This window comes from Nannospalax galili, unplaced genomic scaffold, assembly GCF_000622305.1.
Source record: "Nannospalax galili isolate Female #2095 unplaced genomic scaffold, S.galili_v1.0 scaffold33, whole genome shotgun sequence".
Taxonomy (NCBI): Eukaryota; Metazoa; Chordata; class Mammalia; order Rodentia; family Spalacidae; genus Nannospalax; species Nannospalax galili.
Genome location: NW_008335436.1, coordinates 4,260,884 through 4,282,545, shown reverse-complemented (window position 1 = coordinate 4,282,545; position 21,662 = coordinate 4,260,884). Strand labels below are relative to the sequence as shown.

The window sequence follows — 21,662 nt, the reverse complement described above, 5'->3', positions numbered from 1 at the left end:
TGTGAAACAGTATATTTTAAAATGAAATGGTGATCTCTCTTAAAGGTTAAAACCTCATTCAATTTGATGTCTTAGAGGGTTTATATTGAGTTCAATATTGTATAACTGTATTAATTCAACTGTGAACCTAAAAATTCACAGCCAATTTTGAAAGAGATGCATCTTTGCTCTGGAAATTTTTATAGAATATGTCAATGCTGTTATGAAATGCTTCTTCTAATCATGTGGTTATTAAATAAATAATTTTAAGAAAAAGAAGAGACTGGTACAAAGACCACTGGCCACAGGAACATGTCCTGGCAGAAGATTTTAAAAGCACAATCCTTTCTTGTTCTCCGCTCCTTGGCCTGGAAGTGGAGTGCTTTTACTCTTAACATGATGTGCATGATCTCCAAGGCAATTGGGTCAACTGACAATTGGACTGGTGTCTCCAAATGTCACTCAAAATAAACTGTTACTGTTTAGAATGTTTACCTCACATTTTTTAATTGAGAAAATTAAGAAAAATCTTGAAATTAATGTGACCATGGAAAAACAGGAGCAGCAGCCCTGTACCTGGTACATTAGGAGCCCTGCTATCCAAACACAGTTTTCTCTTGTGTAAGGCAGCGATAATCAGCAGGCAGTGGCTGTGAAGGCGGTTTACTTACAGACAGGACACTGTACGGGGCACAATAATAAATACTAGCTATCATGGCTAAGTAGAGAAATGTCTGTGCAATCTAGGATGAAGAAATAAGATTTTTCTAGAAGTCAGACCTCCTCTACAGCCACCTCACCAGTGTATCAAGGACTCTTAAACCAAGAAAGCTGGTAAAGATGAATGGTTTTAAAACCTCTACACCTCTTTAATTAAAACAGAGAAAATATAATATATACACACACATATATATATGTATATGCACAAAAAACACTAACCTATTCCTTCATCCAATAAATTTATCAAGTATCAACAACTTACCAGTACCTCCCTCCCACAGATGACCTGCCTCATTTTACCCTTCTTCAATCTCAAAGTCATTTCTCCCCATAGAACAATCACTACATAAGCATTATGAACAAAATACAGCAACAGTAAGTGGCCCTGACAGTAAGGTGAAGGGAACAGAGGATATCTAGACCTAACTTTTCCGTAACTCAGTTCCAGATTTCAACCTATAGCCAGTTTCCTTGTTACAGCTGTTAATGCATTCAAGACCATTAAATGCTAAACTCCTAAAATTTTAAAATGAGGGCTGGAGAGACGGCTCAGCAACTGGCTGGCTGCTCGTACAGAGGACCTGGGTTCAATTCCTAGCACCCACATGGTGGCTAACAACCATCAGTAACTCCAGTTCCAGGAGATCCAATGCCCTATTCTGACTTCCATGGGCACTGCATGACACGGGTGCACTTCCATACATGCAGGCAACACTCATACACATAAAAAATAAAAATAATTTTTTTTATTTAAAGTGAAAATCAGCCAATATAGCTATCAAGCCCAGTCTCCAACTTTGACAATTTAGAAATGAAAAGCCAGAGTGATACATGGCCGCTATTTTAGCCAAATGTATGAATCAAATTCTAAGGCTTGTTTGTTGTATTGGACACGATAGGTGCCTTGCTCTTTGTGCGGCCCCATGGCTCAACACAAAACCAAGAGTCCCAAACTCCATGTAACCTGTCTGAAGACCAAAGCAAGTGGGAATGTAGCTAAGTCAGGATTCAGCTCTGGAGATTTATAATTTGGTACTGAAACCTCAGATTTATCTTAAAGTCAAGAACATCAAGTTCAATGCACAAACTTTAATATTTTGAGGGAGTACTATCTCTTAACATAGGAATATATAAAGTGGTAAGAAGTAATTCATTTTACTCCGTGTATAGCAGGAGATAAATGCTTAGATCTGAAACAAAGATCTGAGTTTGAGTTTTTGCTCAGCTGTGTGATACTACTTAAATTTAGTACCTTTTACAACTCAGTGAAAAATTAATGCATATACGAAATGAAGTGCTTGCTTACAGGGTTGTTAAGAGTACTAAGTACATTTAAAGACCTAATGTAGTAGATGACATTCAATAAGCATCCAACTTATACTGTTAGAGACATTCTATCAAAGATCTATGAACCTGACATGGCATCAATCAGGTTGAAAGGGTGAGACAAGCTAGACGCCTAGAGCGCCAACTCTGACTCGCAGGAAATGGTGAGCTACTTACTGCTTCCTTTACCTCTACAGCCTGGATGGATGCCCTCCTTGTCTCCCTCAGCCCCTACCCAACACAGTGACAATCTGATGCTGATAATTACAATGTTATGAGGTACACAAGCACATCTTCAAAACCTTTTTGTCCCATTTGCCAAAAAGGAAGCAACAATTACTTTGGCCACCAAAATTTATGTCACTTGACGGAAACTACTCTCAGTTTGGGGATACAAAAATAATTTGGTCATCAAATGAACTTTGCAACTGTTCACAGCAAGAGTGTTAAAAGTACTTTTATTTTAATATACACAGTTCAACTTAATAAAGGGAACCTGTGGCCTAGAAGCAGATTGGGTGGTAACACAGTAAAATCGAGACGTCATCAAAGACCTGCTGGAGATGATTCATTGGGCAAAAGCCCATACAAGGTGATCAAAAACTGACAACATTATCAAAAATCTCAACTGGCTGATGAGAAATGGGAATAATAATAAAAATAGCAAATAGCTTCTAAGTATTTGAAAACCACTGGTTCAAGGAAAAACACATTTTTCTTACTTTTTTCATATTCTACTGACTAATTTTTTTTTTGTTGAACCTCAATCTAAACAAATTAACGCGCACTCTTGAACATGCTCCTGTTTCGGTCATCAAGCTCTCCAGGTAGTCAGTGGCTCCTAACTTAAGTGCCTACCTGAAGAGTCACTTAGTGCTTAATTGAAGAACATGGCTTTCTGTTTTCCTTGAGTAGCAGCTGTGATCTTGTGTTAAGACTTTTCCTTTAAAATTCCTTAGAAATTCAAATACACAAGCTCTCAGAATACACTTTTGTTCTCTAAATGTACAAGTGCACTTCATGGACTGTACAACCATGGGTCTTATCTACTTGCTCTGTATCAATTCATCTCAGATGTCTGCTCTTTTGTTTAGTGACTCCAAATTGGGTAAGGTTCTCTACACTATCCAACCAATACACCTTTTTCTTTATATGATTGCTTTGCTACAAAAACAAGGTATTCTAAATGTTGATAAAATCTGTAGCACCAAATAACAAACTGCCCCAGGCTCAGCTTGTTTAACACTAGGTGCTAATGAGGGCACGGTTCCCTCTCAATGATGCCATTAAACTTCACCTTTCGCTCCCAACTGATCTCTTTAATACAAATGCTCTTTTCTTATTCACAAGAAGGCAACTGGAATGTCATCTTACATGCTAGTTACAGTTCCTCTGTAACCTTCGTTTCCTAACACTTAACCACTTTTAAGAGCCCCAGGTTAAGGTAGAACCTCAAGAATCTCTCAAATTCCACAATACAATCAAAATGCCAGTGTTAATAAGGATAAAGGGATCCCTCAAAGCACACGTACTTCCGAATAAAAGGCACAGCAGTATTCGGAATCCTTTAATTAAGAGAGCCTTGCACCAATCTGAAGTGTTATAGAGAGCAGTTGCCGCACAGAGGCCAGGTCTGACTCATTTCACATTTTCGTGGCTTTTGTTGTATAGCCTTATGTAAGCAGAAGACAGTAGTAACATTTTAGGGTTTTGCCACTCGTTCAATCCAACCTCAGCTGGATTCCAGACCATCCTGAATTAAGACAGGATGGCTGAATAGGATGGAGGAGAGACAGTTCAATGACAGAAACCAGATAGTAAGTTAGAGAAACCTTTATATTTTGCCCCTCTATATCAGCTATGGCCCCAAATTAACAAATGAATCTATACAGGTGGAAGGACTTTATATTAAGTCTGAGTACCAAAGACATGGTCTTTCTAAAAGGAAGTTTATCTATTTTTCCATTTCCTGGTACCTATCACAAACCTCTGCAGTCTAAGTCAGCAACAGTGTTAGCTGACAATGTACTGAAGTAGTCCAAGCCCTTGAAAGTGAGCAGGATGCGGCAGAGTCAGCAAGGAGGGAGCAACCAGAGGGCACAACACCTAACGTGCATCCACACTAGCAAAGCTCCCTGGAAGCACTCAGCTTTTTTTTATAGAAAGCTGCTGAAATACGTACATGATCATAATTCTCCATGTCCTTATGTCCCAGAATTAGAGACGATGAAAACTCCTTGCCACTCCCCTTTGAAATTTGGGACAGTCAGAGACTCAAGTCTGAATGACTGCAACACTGACAACACCTAACGTGCATCCACACTAGCAAAGCTCCCTGGAAGCACTCAGCTTTTTTTTATAGAAAGCTGCTGAAATACGTACATGATCATAATTCTCCATGTCCTTATGTCCCAGAATTAGAGACGATGAAAACTCCTTGCCACTCCCCTTTGAAATTTGGGACAGTCAGAGACTCAAGTCTGAATGACTGCAACACTGATTTTAATTCTTGTTTTGTGATACATGGTATATGAGCTTTTATATATATATATACATACACACACACACACACACACACACACATATATATATATATATATATATGTATGTATGTATTTTTATTCCAATAGTATCTGAATAGCAAATCACACTATTTCGGACAGCACTCAAATGATCTATTTCCTGATAGAGAAAAACTGGATGTGTAGAAGTAGTCTGTCCGTCTCTGCTGCACGAAATTCCCAATACGCTGTAAAAACATACATTTGATTCTTAAATAACATCTGCCTGCCCCGATGACCTTAACATTTAAGGCACAATTACTCTGAAACTGCAACTCTAACACACCTTGGCCTTTAATCACGAACATCATTTTACTGTAAAGATTTCGTAAAACTCTTAGCATCTTTAGCCAGTCAGCGTGGACTAAAATCCCAACTCTGAGCAAATATGGGTCCTCAGATATTGGGCAAGTTCCTTAAGTTCTCTGCACTTCAGTTTCCTCATTTAGGAACTGGAGATAATACAGTCTTTCCCTCTGGGAACTGTAAGAACTATAGGAGGACATGTAAAATGCTTGGCATGAGGCCTGGCACTCTCAACAAACAATAGTTATATATTAGATTCTAGCTCATTCCAAAGTAGACAAGCCAATTTCACACACAAAACATACTATGCAATTTAAACTTACCTCTGATAAACTGACTCCCAAGAGACTGCCCTAACTGAATGAAGTGTAGTAACTTATTTTCCAGTGCTGCTATCCCATAATTCAAAAGCATGCTAACAAAATCCTTTTTTGCTCCCCCTCAGCACCCTACAGGTACTCAATTCTAGGCAACTACAGAGGAATGAAATTAAGCTCCAATCACTTTTCTATAAGTTAAATCACTTTTACATAGTTAAGAAAAAATGGATTCCCATACCCAAATGATAAAGTGGACTTGAAAAACAGGTCTAATATTATAATACAGCCAAGGTGTATTTTGTAGGTTAAATGAAATTCCTATTGTCCATATAAAATGAACAAACTAGATTTCAGCAAATAAATTCTAATTGCTGCAACAGAAGTGCTTTCATTTTTACATACATCCTATTACCCTAAACCTGCAACTGATGTATAAAATCATACTGTCTTTTAAACATTACATAAAAGAATCAATAGAATTGGCTTCGAATTCTTAGCAACAATACATACAACTTTAACAGTCTAACAACATATAAACATGGTTTTAACATTAGGACTAACTTTTATAAAAAAAGGTTTAGACTTTGGAAAATAATTATATTTTGTAATAAAGATTGGAGCATTATCAAAATTTGAATCTAAATATCAGCAATCACTTTGGATAATATCACGATACTGTGTCTGTAAATATATCAACGAATACAAGTTTATAACTCAGAGCTGTTAAATGTATTTTATTGAATTTGTTTGGTACTGTGAAAGGTTACCAAACTTACCAAACTTGTATTTCAGTCAAAAATCTAACATTTTCTCTCTAAAAGTTTGTTTGCATGTTTTCAAAACATTTTAAATGTCTGTGTAAAGCAAGTGAGAGATTACCTTAAATCTCCCAAATTATAATTTTCCAGAAGTCCAAAATTTAAATTCCTCTGATAAAAGAACTCAATTTCCTCAAATCACCACATCTGAAGAAAGTTGTATGAAATCATGGTTAAAAAACAGAAACAAAGAAAAACAGGCATGGAGACATATCCAGACTCAAACCTTGGCTGTTGTAGCTTCTCCCCAGGCCCTAGCACTTTAATTACATTTCCCAGAGTCTAATGAATATATTTACTTATATCTTCAGTGTCCTTAGTCATAATAAAGCCAGTGTTAAGACTACCTAAATGAAATAATTGTTCTAAGGTAAAAAAATGAGAAAACCTCAGAGGAGAACAGACAGTCCATCAAAAGCTGCTTCCATGTCTATACTGTGAACAGCAGGCAGTGGCGAGCTCTCCAAAACGCTGAGTTACACAGAAATTTTGCTGTAAGAGAAAATACTTCCTTTATATTTTCACAAAGAAAACAACTTATCTGGATTTTAGAGATCTCTAAGAAAGAGTATCTTTCTACAATTTACTTTAAACTTCTGGCAATATTTCCTTTGTATTGACCTAAATTTCCTCAGCTTTAGTTCATCTGAGCATCCCTGTATCCTTCAACTGTTGTGACTCAGGGAGACGTTTCATCCATTCCTGTCCCTGAGTATACTTATTCATTTACTCATTCATTCTGCAAATATTTACTGAACACTTACTTTGTGACAAACAGTATAATAGGATAAGACACACCACAGGTGAGAAGACCTTGCTCGCCAACTTTTCATGAGGTGAAAACTTACTAAGTCAGTAAAGAAACAGTAATTCCTTTTGTGACAACGGTGAACAGAACACAGAGCAGTGAAGATAGAGTGGGAACTCTGTCAGGGAGAGAGAGCAACCCTGAGGCCTTGAAGGAAATGGCCAGACTGGGAACGGAGTGAGGAAATAATCAGGGTAGGGAGTAGTATATAAAGGTCCCCAAGTTAGGAAGAAATTTACATCGTAATATGAGAAATGCAAAAGCTGGGGGTGACACTGGAGTGCCCAGGACACAGAAAACAAGTTGGCAGCATAAAAGAGTGTGAGAGGGTATTGACACTGAAATAGTTAAGGTACAGTCACTCTTTTTCTTATATAAATAATTTAAGTTTTTGTCACAACAGTAAAGATCTGTAGTCAAAAGGCCTAGATCATGACCTGGTCCATCCCACCAGTTACAGGTCATATGACTTTGGGCAAGTCACTTAACCAACCTAAACCTTTTCTATTCTCTGTAATCACTCTATATTCTACCTAGTAAGAGATAATAAATATACAGTCCTTGTTCTTATACACTGTACATATCCAAGAGAACCAGCCAAATAGGAAAGACAACCTGTGTCCTATCTAAGGGGATGCTCCAAGCTGACATAAAGCTCCTTAAGAGAACAAATGTGAAAACTGATGAGCTAAAAACTACAATAAAATGCAAGTGTCCACAACATTCTGTGAATTGTAGTGGGTGACTAAAGATTTTAAACACAACAGTAACATTCTCCATCTATATGAACTACCAAATTATAATGAACCTCAGAGATACAGGGATATTTACTGGTAGGACTGAATACAAAAACTATACATTTCAGGTACTTCATATTACTTTATTTCTGACTTTTCCTCTTTGTTATAAAGGCTCTCGACAGCCATGCAGCTATGTGCTAAAGAACTCACTTCATACCTTCCCCAGGAGACAGCAAATACCTACAGTCATCTAGCAAATATATTAACAGTCTTGCTTATCATCACTGGACATATCCAGTGCACGGCCTACTCAGACTGCTGCATGGTGTTAATCCACTGCAAAGCCAATTAACCCCACACCTTCTTTCTATTCAGCTGCTTCTTCCTTATTTTGCACTACCGTCTGCATGGTGTGACTTTTGTAGTATTATACCTCGCCTCTTACTTTCAAAGTCGTAATCAAACAAGCCATGTTAACTAGAACAATTAAAAAAAAAGCCGCCTCTGATACCAGAAAACAGTTTTCATTTAAAAATTAAACAAACTGTTAATGACACTGACCATGGCAGTCACAGTGCATTCAAAATACAGTATCTTTTATTTATTTACAGTATACTTTATGCATTTATGTAATAAACCTGCTAACTATAAGTTTATATGTTGGTGGATACAATTTTATGAAGAACTCTTGCCTTCAATAAACATACTCCTACAATTCTGCTAAAAAACTATCCAATAATATCAACCATAATTAATCACTTGTCTGGGACAATGCACTGCATTCTGGTCCATATAAAAGCATCAGTTTTTCATGGTTTAACATAAAGTAAGGATGAACTAAAAGTCACAGAGTGTGAAGCAAGTTAGCCACAACAGCCTGCTTTTCTGACTTACACATACACACAACCCCGACAAAAGTCACTTTTAGCAAAGACCAGGACAACCTCTCTACACTGCTACATTGTTGGGAACATAACTATGTGTAAAATAAGCTTTCCGAATGAGTTCCGACCATACCAAATGACAGCAAAGTAGAAAGGAAGATTCTTTTAACTGCTACGGTAAGCTATACTGTTAAACGTTAGCTACCTTTTAAAAAGTCTGTAGAAGTTGGGTGCAATCATCCAGTAAACTCCGGAAAAAAGGGGTAACTAAGCTAAAACTGACCTTTACTGTTTTTCCAAAGGTTTGGGAGGATCCTTTGGTGAAGAATTTCACTCCACTTCAAAGTGACCCTTCACCTCACAAAGGTTTCTTAGAAATCTCTGCAACTTCATCTTTTCCCAGCACTGCCGCCCACCTTCCCACTTTTTTCTTTCTCCGGAGCTAGCGCTGGACTTTCCGTGGACCAGAGTCTGTAGATCTGTCCCTCCGTGTGTGACCTTGGGCACGTCATCATTCCTTCGGTTTCCTCACCAGCATCCCAAAGTCAAAGTCCTCTGAGTTCAGTTCAGAAGTAAACCTACCTGACGTAGCATGGCTACAAGGGTCAAATCTTCCCACTTAAGAAAAAAATCACCTCCGTTTGAGGGGCCACACCAGAAAACTGGACCTGGCTCTGATCTGTCAACACTGGCTCTTCCTCCTGCCTCAAAGGCCACAACCGAGTCACCAGGGGGCCGACTCCCGGGCACCTCTCGTTCCCTCCAGACACGGCCCGGCTCCAGCCACACCTTTAGGGGACCCCCACCCCAGGCACATCCGCCCCCTCGGGCTGGCGGGGACCCGGGAGGCCGACCTCACCCTTCCCCTCCGCCCCCACCCGCAGCAGACTTCCTGGAGGCGGCCGGGCCGGCGGCATTTACAAACCCGCCTTACGCCACTCGCGTAGGGGAAGCTCGCTGACGCCCAGAGGGCCCCGCTCGCAGCCCGTCCGCTCCGCTGGCCGAGCCCAATCCAGAGCCTCCGCCTCGGCCCCCGCCGGCCCGCAGGCCCCGCTGGCTCCTCGGGGAGAGGCGCGGACCGGAACCGAGAAACCTCACCTTACCGGCAACTGAGGTACGGACTTCACTTCCCACCTTCGGAGCCCTCTTCAACTCCCGGATCAATTCACTCCGGCGACGCCGGAAGGACCCGAGAGGAACCAGGCGTTGTCCGGAATCCTGCCCAGCCGGAGTCGCGCAAAGCCCGATGGGGATTCGTAGTTCCGCCCGCTACTCCTGTTAGTATTTCCTGTCAGTAAGAGACTACATTTCCCACGAGGCCATGCGAGGTAGCCTAAGGCTATAGGTGGGGACACTTCTAGCCAATAGGAAGAGAGTTCCCTGCCTTTGCGGGAGGAGGAGAGATGAAGATAGAGAGAGCGCACAGGAAGCGGAGGAAGGGCGGGGCTGGCTCTCACCTGCACCAATCAGAACGCGGGACAGACTCGCACGCGCCGCGCCCACCGAGGGGCGGGGCTACCGGAGCGAAGGCAGGAAGAGGGCGGGGCCGAGGTGGGCTTCCCGGGGCTGTGGAGCTGAGTCTTTAGCTCAGCTGGAGTGAATCCTCAGGGGACTGGTGGGTGGAGGGAGGGCGAAGTGTGGGATCCGCCCGGGCTGAAACTGCAGCACTCTTCCGGGCAGCGCAGGCGGTGTGCACCGGGCCAGCGCACCGGGAGGGCTGAGCTTGGCCTGCGGCACTTCAGGTGCGATACCAGGGGCAGCCGAGAGGCGGGGCGGCTGGAGCTCACGGAGGGAAGGATCTTACTCCGGCGCCTCTTCCCGCCTCCTACAGCCGGGCGGCGGCGGTGGGCACAGCTAGGGGAGGAGCCACAGCCTGCACCTCGGCCAACTGGAGGCGGGGAGGCGGAGCTTGAGTCTCCGGAGAAGCCCGAGGTGCTGCCTGGACTGTAGTTTACCGAGAGAGGCAGGAGCGGGGACCAGAGCGGGCGCGGCGGGCCAGCATCCTTTCCAGCATCCTCTCCGGCATCCTGCCCGGGTTAGCAGGTGTGCGGGAGGTAAGCGGGGGGTGCCTCTCCCAGGCGCCCGCACACCAGGGCTTCTCACGGCGGGATCGCCAGGGCAGAGCTGAGTGCTACCTTCCCTTAGGGTAGCGGTGCAAACCCTTTCGAGGGAACCGTGCATAATTTTGGACCGAAGAGGAGAAAAAGCAGAAGGTAGCTCGGCCCGAGTATAAAGGGCGCGGTTAGTGGTTTTGGCTTGAGTTGCACCATTAAAACTGGTCTGGGAGATTTCAAGATCGAGGGAAACCCTGCTGATTGAGGAAAGGTGGACGGTAGGTAGGTGAGTAGCTGAGGAGAAGCAAACATTTTGTCATTGATATGGAATCACTTCGGAACTGTTTCACTAGGAAAGCAACTTTGCCTTCTTCTTAAGTGCCTGCTGTTTGCGTTGGTTCATCAGATTGTCCTGTTTTGGACCTGCCATCCAGGGCGATTGTAATGCAGGTTCCGAGGATGGCCGAAGATCTGGATTAAAGAAGCAAATGTAAGCTAGTCAAGATAGGGTGGGTTGTGATCATACCTATCAGAAGTGTAACTTTTGCCAACAATAATGGGAAAATATATTTGAATGGGTGGGTACTTAGCTTCCCTTGCTTAGTGGTGTTGGAATACTGAAACAAAGACCTGTATTCAGGCTCCGATAGGAACATTTGGTGTGCGTACTTCTTTGCTGATCCTTTTTCTCTGGTTTGTAACATTTGTACATTTTTAAAAACAGGAGAAAGGGGAAGCTCTGGGAAGAGCTTTCCTCTGTTGAAGAGAGTAGGCTTAAAATGACTACCTTTAGTATGTTATAATGGGCTTCGATTTCTAGATCCTTGTAGTCTCATAAAATAATAGTTCATTCTCACCGTGTGTGTATTTGTTCAAATATAAGTATAGTGCCTGTGGATGGAAATATGTTGTAATATTCTAAGATGATTGTCACCTCCACTTCTGTGACTATGACAGAATTTCAGCCTTTTCATTTTAGAAAAGTAGCAAGAACCTATCTGCTTAGTTCATTTTCGTGTTACAGAGTTGCCCAGATTATATGGTTTTTAATGATAGTAGCATATTGCAGCACATTCTGCTATGAAATGCCTTCATAGTTACAATGACTATTTCAAAGGGTATCAGAGTACATTAGAATTTTTTAAAAGAGGCACAATAAAATACAGTTAATTACCTTTTGTTTTCTTCTATTGTCATGCTTTTCTTACTGGATTTTGAATTTTGCTTTTGTAATACACACAAAATGCCCTTTTGAAAAGAAATGGCTCAGAGGTATTCTTTACATAGCTTAAAGTTCAGTCCTACTGAGTGCTGGTACTGATAAGGAATGCACATCAGTAAGTTAATTCCTTCCCTCCCACATTTCTCACACACCAGAGAACTGTATAGACAGACAAATCTTAGGAAAAAAAAAACAGCTGTATTTATATTGTGCCCATGCAGATCTTGTAAGTATTAAAAGAAGCATAGAGCTTCCAAGACAGAAGAAGCAAACAGTAGCCACTAAACCTAGCAGCAGTGGTAAAGATCCAGTGTTGTCTTTGGTACACTTCTGGAGACATATTAATCCACATCTAGCTGGTGTGACCTCGAGACAGTGACTGTTCTGGGAGAAGCGGGTACGATGGTGTAGTGAAACTTGGAAAGGATTGTGCTTTCCCTTGTTTCTTGTAATGTCAGTGCAGAGTCCTGAGTCAGTCTTAGATGCTCTGGCTCCATTGCTGATTCATTTTGAAACTGAATACCTGTTGTTGCCGGGTTATTCCCTCCACGTAATAATTACATGACTGACAATGAAGTTCTTTCACAGCCTTTATTAAAAGCCTTTATTAAAAGCACCTTTTGAGAGAATATTGATGAAAATTACTCAGTAACCAAATGAAGATAATTTATCAGAAAACAGATTTAGATGCATTTTGAATCTCAACTGTGTATATATAAGACTGCAAATTCATTGTGAAGGAATGAGTTTGTGATTTTAAACAACCCAATCTGTCCCTGTTTCCAAGATTATCCTAAGTATGCCATTGATTGAGACTGGATTCATGTATTGTTAGGGAGCAAGAAGACCATGTTTCTATATGAGAGCAGATCACTAGCAGTATGTGATACTTGGACAATTATTTTTCACCTTGAACTCTTCATCTAGTGAAGAGTTCACATTCAATCTCAGTCTTTTCTTAATTGGTGTTGGGAAAGATCATTCAGTTTATGTAAAAGATGTGCTATGCTAAAAGCAGATTATTCTGCTCTTTTTACTGCATTTGTGGGGTTCTGAGTGAGTGTAGGATAGATTCAAAAGGCAACAGAGGGCAGAATGTCTCTTTCTTGAAGGGTAACTTCCCTAGAGATGACTTCCTTTTAGCCAAAAGACTTGGTTAATTTCAAATAGCATTATCTTTTGGACTTCTCATCAGATTTATAGTTCTAATGCTAAACCTACTGTGTGAAAATAAACGGACTAGAATACATTTCTCACAGGAGGGTTGGAGAGTGCCTTTGACATAAAAGAACAGCACTTACAGAGATCAAATGGCTTTGGTGTGACTGGGAGACAGGGGAATGAATGTGAATAAAACTGCTGGAAAGCATTCCCTTGACATGAGAGAAAAGAAACTTGATGGTGTTTGCTGAATTCCGTAAGGAACAGGACTGCCCTCCCTTCCCAACCACTAATTTTTAGAGACCTATAGTTGCAGTGTGAACATCACTTTTTTCAGTTTACATGTAGCTGAAGTGAGACTGGCATCACTACATTAAATTTTGAACAGTTTTGGGCTATGAAGCATTCACTGTATTATTTGGACAAAAATTTCAAAACAAATTTAAGCTAAAATGATGTTCACCCCTTTAATAACAGGGCTACTTGAAGTAAGCATTGAAGATGCATAAGAAACAATTTATTTAGACTTTTACAAAAAATTCTAAGATTCAAATTGCTTTAGGGCTCTGGATTGTTTTACTCAGGGAAATATTTTGTTTGGTTTTTCAATCGTGCATCTAATGCTTTCAGTATTTCATTCTTAAAATTTGGATAATTGTAGGCTTTTCTGTTTTTCATAGAGTGTGTAAAATAATGACATTTTCATACAGGTAGAGGACAGTATTTTTATTGTTTTTGTAAGTATTGGGAATGCTAAGCATGCCAAGCAAACGGTTTACCACTGAACTAGTAACTCATTCAATTTGAGGTTGCAGCCTTTGTGTCTTGCTCTGTTTTATGTCCTTTCTTGTTTGAGACAGGATCTTATTAAGTTGCCTAGGCTACCGTTGAACTTGTGGTCCTCCTACCTCAGCCTCTAGAGTAGCTGTCTTCCCAGGCCTATACCACTGATCTTGTCTCTTAAGCTAGATTATTGGTTTCTACAAACCAGATACTTCTTTCTTCTCTCATGTTAATCTTGAGCAAATTCTGTCAAGGTCACATGTACAGTGAGACATCCTGAAGTTTGATAGGTAAGAGAGCTGACCACATTGAACAGATACTAAAGAAGTTTATTTTTTTTTAAATGCCTTTGCTCAGATTAACTATATAGAAATGTTCATTGAAGCCCAGTTTAATTCAAACCTTGTGGGCTGGAAAACTTCATCTATACCTTTGGATATTCGGGTTTCTAAATTCACACAAGAGGTGGAGAATATGGGGGACAGGCATGGCTCTGTCACCAGGAGTACCCATGGTCAATATTTCCCAGCCAGGCAAACCTGTGGCTCACCACCACTTACCTCCAGGTCTCTGAGGAATACCTTTGCTAATGTCGATCTTCACAAAGCTAATTTCATTGTGTGAAAAGCTGAATTTTGCTTCTGTTTCTCTTAACATTTTTCTCTACCCTACCCCCCAAAGCAGGAGAGAGATCATCATGCTTGCTTTGAGCATTTGTGGCATTTGGCATTTTTGATTTGACATTCCAGAAAAAAATTAATTTGATTATTGACAGAATTAAAAATTTAGTATTTTTTTCCTTTCACTATTTAACATCTGGGAAACTCTAGTTAGTTATAAATGATTCTTTGATAGTGAAGTTAATGATAGCAGCTATTGAACTGACTCTTGCTCTGTTTTAGCCTACTTTTGTTGGCATACTGATGGTTATACATTAGCTTGGAATTGATGATTAATCTTTCTTTTTATTCCTTTGTCATTGCTCTTAATACTTAGCACTGTGTGTCATGTAGCTAGCTGAGTTCATAACTACCATCCTTAACAGAAGCTGGTTCAACTGACTTTTATATGTGGGTGCCTTCTACCTACATAGTCTGTGTTTAGTAGGTGATAAGACTTTGTTTAGTTATTTGGCAAGCTATTCCATCATTTTACAAATAAGTTCAACTAGAAAAATTTACTTCTTGGCTGGAGAGATGGCTCAGCGGTTAAGAACACTGGTTGTTCTTGCAGAAGACCCAGGTTCAAATCCCAGCACCCACATGGCAGCTAACAACTGTCCATAACTCCAGTTCCAGGGGATCCGATGGCCTCCTCTGATCTCTACGGGCATTGCACAACTTGGGTGCACTTACATACATGCAGGCAATACACTCATACACATAAAATAAAAATAATGAATAAAACATTTTTAAAAATTTAATTTTCTTAGACATCTGATTTAGCACTGAATTGAGTCCTCTACCATAACAGCTGTCTGTATTGAGCTAAAAATAAACATTGCTGTCTTTCGTTGGCTTTTTAATAGAGCAAATATTGCCATTAGCCTCAGCCTTACATGGTGTGTGCTTTAGATAGGCATTTACTCACTGACTGCCATTTGAAGCCTCTTTTCTCCTTGCCTCTAGAATTCTGTTGTTTTAAGGATGAACCCTTAAATAACACTACCACCCACCCCACACACAGACATGTATGGATTTTTTCTGTCTTTATACAGAAATAAAGACTCACTCACTGAAAATAAACATAGTACAAGGCTTTATCTGGATTAGAATTTAGTCTTGAATGCACTATGTTTAGAGAAATGGTTACATCAAGAAGGCCTTATTAAGACTTATTTTAACCCGAGTGACACAACTGTGTGTTACTTGAGAGCTACATGGATGGGAGGAGTTTTGAGACTTGGCCTTGCTCACTTCTGGCCTGTACCATTTGACTGTGGAAATTTGAACAGTACTTTCAACTAAGCCCCAACTTGATCTCCCTTCTGGCTTAGTCTAGGAAAAGTCTTTTGAGCTCCCTCTAGCTCTTAGTTTACTGTGACACAGCAAGAAGATAAAATTTAATTTAATCAGCTTATTTTCTTAAGTGTATTGTTTTCTTTAGTATCTATTATTTTTATTTCATATGTATGAGTGTTTTGCCGGCAAGGTTTAAGTGCAATGCTTGCAAAGGCCAGAAGAGGGCATCAGGACCCCCCCCAACTGGAATTATGGATGGTTGTTAGCTGCCATGTGGGTGCTCGACACTGAACCCAGGTCCTCTGCAAGAGCAGCCCGTGCTCTTAAATGCTGAGCCATCTCTCCAGTCCCCTTAAATGTATTGCTTTTCTCAGATGTTATCTCATAGCTAGCAGCCAGTAGCTCAGATGGCCCAACCTAACGGTTCAGGTTCAGTGAGTACCTATCAATGCATTATCCATTTCTCTCCTAGCATCTTGTTTTTTTTGTTGTTGTTGTTTTTGTTGTTGCTTTTAAATAAGATTTCACTGGAAAACTTTGCATTTTTACCCTACTTCACTTTAGCCAAATCTCTAAGAAATGATTGAAGTATTATTCAATATTTAATCTCTTGTCCTTTGTTTTTTAAGACAGCATCTCATATACCCCCACAGCTAGCCACTATGTAGCCAAGGATTACCTTAAACACCTGGTCTTCCTGTCTCTGGCTCTCAAGTCCTGAGATTCTAGGAATGGGCCACCATATACTATGCTAAATTTTGGTGTGTTTTAGGTGCTTTAACCCCATCTGATTTGAAGAAATAGTTAATTAATTTTTTTCTGCCTCTTGGTAGGATGCTATATGTAACAAAGCATGAAGTAAAATGTTTGCCATTTGCTTGAGTTAAATTAGTTATTGGAGCATTTCTTTATTATATACCTCACAGAGCAAGTTAAAATCTTCAAGGGACTCAGTGTGTATGAGGAATATTCAGCTTCTAGTTAAGAAATCTCTGTCCAGCTGCCTACCTAGTCTCTGTAATTGCTTACAGATAAATCACTTCTTCTGTTTCTAAGAGTTTAAATCTTCTGAGTCCTTTGACATATAAACCATATAATGGTTGTATGAAATGCCATTGCTACAGCTGCATAACAGTGGTGCATTTTTTTGTTTTTGGTAACTCAAGAAACTTTAAAAAAGTATGAGGTCTTGCACAAAGGAGGAATAAAGGAAATCTGCCAGAAAAGGGTTTTGTTTTTTTTTTTTCTTTTCTTCCTGCATTTAGAGTTTCTGTGTTGTTTTTTAAGAAACTGTAACTTAAGTGGTAGAAACTAGAGCCAGTGAGATGGCTTAGTGGATAGAGGCACTTACTACTATACTAAGTCTGATGCCCTGAGTTGGATCCCTGGGACCCAAATGGTGGAAGAAGAGAACTCACTTGGAAAAGTTGTCCTCTGACATCTACTCTCTGGTCATGGCATGTGCATGCACACACATGAAATAATGAAATAATTAATCAAATCTAATAAATTAATTTGAAAACTTTAAAAGCTTAAAAATTATAGGTTACTAATAATAGCTATGCATGCACACACATGAAATAATGAAATAATTAATCAAATCTAATAAATTAATTTGAAAACTTTAAAAGCTTAAAAATTATAGATTACTAATAATAGCTGTGCAAGTATGATGGGGTGGGGGCTGGGGGACACAGTCTCATGTCATCCAAGCTGGTCTCTATCTAACCTACCATGTAGCCATGGATGACCTTGAACTCCCGATCCTCCTCCTGCTAGGAAGATTACAGGCTTGCACCACTCAGACCTGGCAACTACTCATGTTTTTAAAATATAAAAGCAGATTAGGTGGTTCAGAAATAGAGAAGTATTGACAAATTTGACAACTACTTTGGCTCTGTCACCTCATCCAACACAGGGACCTAGGACAAATGAGACAGGTATCATCTTGAGCTCTTGCTTTATTTGACTATGATTTACTTAGAGTGGATTTTTCTTTTTAAGAAATAAAGAACATGAATATTGTCTAAAAATAAAGTGCATGAAAATAAACAAAAATAAAGGCTGAGGAGGTGCTTTAGTGAGGGAAGTGCTTACTGGGTAAGCATGAGGACCTGAGGGCGACTGCACAGAACCCATGTACAGCACAGTGCTGTACTACAGGCCAAAATGGGAGGTAAAGGCTGGAGACCATCTGGGAGCCCAGGCTGCTTAGCCTGGCATACACGCCATGGAGGACCAACACCTAAGGTTGTCCTGAGGCCTCCACACAGACACCATGGTACACACATACCTGCACTCACAGGAACACACGCACACACACCATACACACATTTAAAAGAAATAGATTCTGTAATAGTCACCTAAAACCAAACATTTTGAAAGACAGAAAATTTTACTCTGATAATAGAGCCCCCAAGTGTTTATGAATTTTTAAAAAATACTTTAAAAATATTCATCAATTAGTAATGCTTTCCGCTTTAAGTTTTAGGCAAAAGGGATTTAAAAACAATAGGATTTATTTTCCTTTGATTTACTTTTTTTTTTTTTTTTTTTTTTAGAACACCAATCCAGTGCAGAGTATTTTTCTCTAGAGGCTCATCCTTGTCGGGACTTTTATCCCAGTGATTTCTCCCGCCCAAGTATCACATTCCAGACCAAGGGTGGAAGGGTGAAGAGTGAGGCTTTTAACCAAGAAGTAAAAGCTCTCCCAAAGGCCTCAGCAGATGTCCACTGTACACTTACTGGCCTATAGTCTGTGGCTGCCACTACCTTAAGGGAAGTTGGGATGTCAGGGATTTTAACATATGAAGAAAGGGAGCAGAGGCTGGAAAATGACCCTGGGGTAACTCAATATGGCATGTCAGCCTTTCTGATCTTAAGAGCTGTGTTGACTTGAAATGTTGCATTCTTAGAAATTTGGTGTTTTCCATTAGCTCCCTTTGGTGTGTTTGCAAGTGTAACCTTCCCACTCCAACTTTTCACTTAAGTGATTACCAAATTTTAAGTCCCTGGGAAAAGATAGTCCTTAGGGACTGATGATGTCTTTATTTAGAAAGTTATGTAGCCAGCAATGTAATGCCTTCCCTGCGTTTGTTTTCTTTGAAAATATTCACTCCAGAACTTTAGGATTATATTATAAATTTGCTTTAATCTTAAAACTATTCAAGAGCCTGTCTGTATGGACTGCAGTGAATAATATGGGTCCGAGGAACATGGTGACCCGTACCTGTAATCCCAGTATTTAGGAGGCTGAGATAGGAGGATTGTGAGTTTGTGACCAGGTTGGGCCACATAGCAAGAACTTGTCTCAAAACACTAAATGAGAAAAAAAGTCCTCAATATTAGGACTTCTTTTAAGAAGACTTGCAAATGGTGTTATTACCCATTTCTAAAACGTGAAAAATGTTATCAACATTTTATAGAGTTATTACCACCTAAAGTATGACTCATCTATATAGTCACATCTTGGACTTAGAGTTTTGATGAATTACTCTTCTGATAGGAAAGCCTCAGGAGAAATCCAAGCTGAAGAGAAATGAAAACAACTATTACTGAAAATTTCCTCCTACATATAAAAGGTTAATTTCAGTTATGTTAGCCGAACAATCTTGGCTATTCCATAGTTGTCTTTGTGCTTTTTTCATATCAAAAATTACACCCCAATTTTCACTTTTCTATCCTGCTCCCTTATGTGTGTGGCTTTTTGGTGACAAGAGTTTCAAATATGGCCACATAAATTTCTAAACTCCTGCAGTCAGTCTGTAACATGGGGTTGGGTGCTATAGGGAGATACAAGAAAACAAAACAGTCATTGACTGCATGTTATAAACTTTTGGCAGCATAGTTAACAGAAGGCACAGTCACATAAAAATGATTGTGTAACCTTCAGCTTTAGTGTTAGAACAGACTTATGTGCTAATCAAGGGCAATTGTGATATATCAGTCAATTGCAGAGGGTGACATGCTATCCTCATAGGCACATGATTTTCTTTTGTAAATAAAGTTTTATAAGAACACAGCTTTTCTCCTTCATTTGCATATTGTTAAAGTTGCTCTCTTTCTATCATATCAGTATTGAGCAAGGGTTGGTCCAGAAATCTAAACTGTTTCCTCCGTGGTCCTTTGAACAGGTCCCTTAGCCACTGTTTGAGAGTATCAGCTTGGCTGTCAGATAAAACTGGATACAAATATTTGTTCTGTATTTATTATAAGATAATGAATATGTTATTCAGTTTCTCTAGGTCGTAGTTTTGTGATATACAGCTTGGTTAGGCTGTTTATAGTGGTACTAGATTTTACTGTACCTAGCAGGAAATGCTTGTTAAATGTTACTTATTCAGTGTCAAATTTTATTACGATTTATCATTTTAATTAAACTATAAATTTTTGGTTCAAATGAAAATTGAAAACTCTAAAATTAACTCTTCCCATGCTCGTAAACTAGGAAAGGGAATCATGTGATTATATGAAATTATGAAGAGCTGCACAGTGTATTGCACAGGGATCATGTGCATTGTGCAAGAGTCACGCCTGAGTATCTAGAATAGTCAGTCTTCACTGAAATACAATCAGTCTATTGAGTGTTTAGGTGTCCTATGAGTCATCTTTTTTTTAAAATAAGAATCTTTCTTAGGGATAAGAAGAAAATGGCCTTTAGGAGGAATCACATCATTGACAATATTACAAAATAAAGGCTAATAGAGAATGCCATGCATTATAGAAACAAAGGAGATAACATCCATGAAGTAGACATTGCTAAAAGAAAAACCACTTGAAATAAACTTGAGAACTAGAAAATCAGAATAAAGTCTCAAAAATGCAACAAAATAACTAGCAAACTATATTTACTAATAAAATACCAGGACCAAATAGAATCTATTCCAGTAAGGCCAGGTTGGTTTAATGTGAAACTCAACCACACCAGGTCAATAAAGGTAATAAAAGATACATGGCCTGACTGCACACTGAAGCTGCCTCAAACAACAATGGAAATCCATACTATTTTCATAATGAAATGTTTTAGCAAACTAAGACAAGAATTTCCTCTACTTTGTAAAAGAACATCTGTACAGGTTTCACAGCTAAAATGGTATTTAATGATAAAAGTCTGAATACAACCTCTTAAGATCCAGAATAAGACAAGGATGTGTAACCTCTCAGTTCTCATTCTTGTAGTGGAGATTCTGAAAGAGGAAAATACAAAGTATCTAGATTGGAAATTAAGAAAGAATATATTGCTCTCTCCTACCCACAGGCCTCTCTCTGGGGTAAGTCCATTGCGCAGTCCGTGCCTTGACTCCCCTAGCCTCATTCACTTTCCCATGTCTACCACCATTCTCTCTGAGTTTAGGCCCTGCCCCATTCCTTATCTTGGGGCCCCAGACACCTGGGGAAACAATACTACTCCCTGATCCTTTTCATTCCAGACCAACATAGTGCCTTCTGTGGGCCCCAGGAGCACTGCTTCTGGGCCTGGCCTCGCCCTCACCTCCCTCTGCTTCCCTGGGCCTGCAGGACCTGCCAGCCTCTTTCTGGGATGCTGGGGCTGACCTTTCCTCTTCCTGATCCTTTGCGCCCATACCAACCCAGCTCCTCAGGGCAGTCCCCAGGAGGCCTTGGGGCCTCTTCCCGCCCCATCTGCCTTTGCATCTCTTGGTGTCATGGCCAGCAGCTGCCATAGACCAGCATCTTTCCTGGGCCAGGCTCCCAGGCCAGCCCAACCCCTAAATTCCTAAGGCCAAAATCATTCCCGGATGGATCCAGACATTAGGAGAAAGCCTGAAAAACATCTGACCCTCACCTGAATTGGGCCTCTGTGGGAACTCCTGAAGACAAAAGCAATCCTGTCACTCCAATATAAAATTAAAAGAGAGAACTGGAAGCTTAAATGAACCAGCTTTTCATGCCCAAAAAGTAAACCACAAAGATACATGAAGTTCACAAAAAGAAGCAGACCTAAACTTGAAGGCCTGAGTCTCACACAAGAATCAGAAACTACAAAGGAAATTCACATGTC

At 40.1% G+C, this 21,662-nt stretch overlaps 2 protein-coding genes across 10 annotated transcripts in view; one reads left to right on the top strand and one right to left on the bottom strand.

The window, feature by feature from the left end:
* Positions 1-9,693, bottom strand: part of Pdcd10 (programmed cell death 10) — a 46,087-nt gene extending 36,394 nt beyond the window's left edge. The window contains exons 1-3 of one of the 7 annotated variants that reach the window (XM_029562080.1): positions 9,566-9,675; positions 6,419-6,522; positions 6,092-6,177 (exon numbers count right to left, since the gene is read on the bottom strand). The gene's annotated coding sequence lies outside the window, so the exon portion shown is untranslated. Of the gene's footprint in view, positions 1-6,091; positions 6,178-6,418; positions 6,523-9,044; positions 9,167-9,560 lie in introns of those variants that run through there. The other 6 variants (XM_029562081.1, XM_008830135.3, XM_008830136.3 and 3 more) reach the window with 6 other exon arrangements.
* A 358-nt stretch (positions 9,694-10,051) lies between these two features.
* Serpini1 (serpin family I member 1) overlaps positions 10,052-21,662 on the top strand; it is a 93,507-nt gene continuing 81,896 nt past the window's right edge. Inside the window, exon 1 of one of the 3 annotated variants that reach the window (XM_008830132.3) lies at positions 10,052-10,204. The gene's annotated coding sequence lies outside the window, so the exon portion shown is untranslated. Of the gene's footprint in view, positions 10,205-10,249; positions 10,517-10,547; positions 10,676-21,662 lie in introns of those variants that run through there. The other 2 variants (XM_008830131.3, XM_029562079.1) reach the window with 2 other exon arrangements.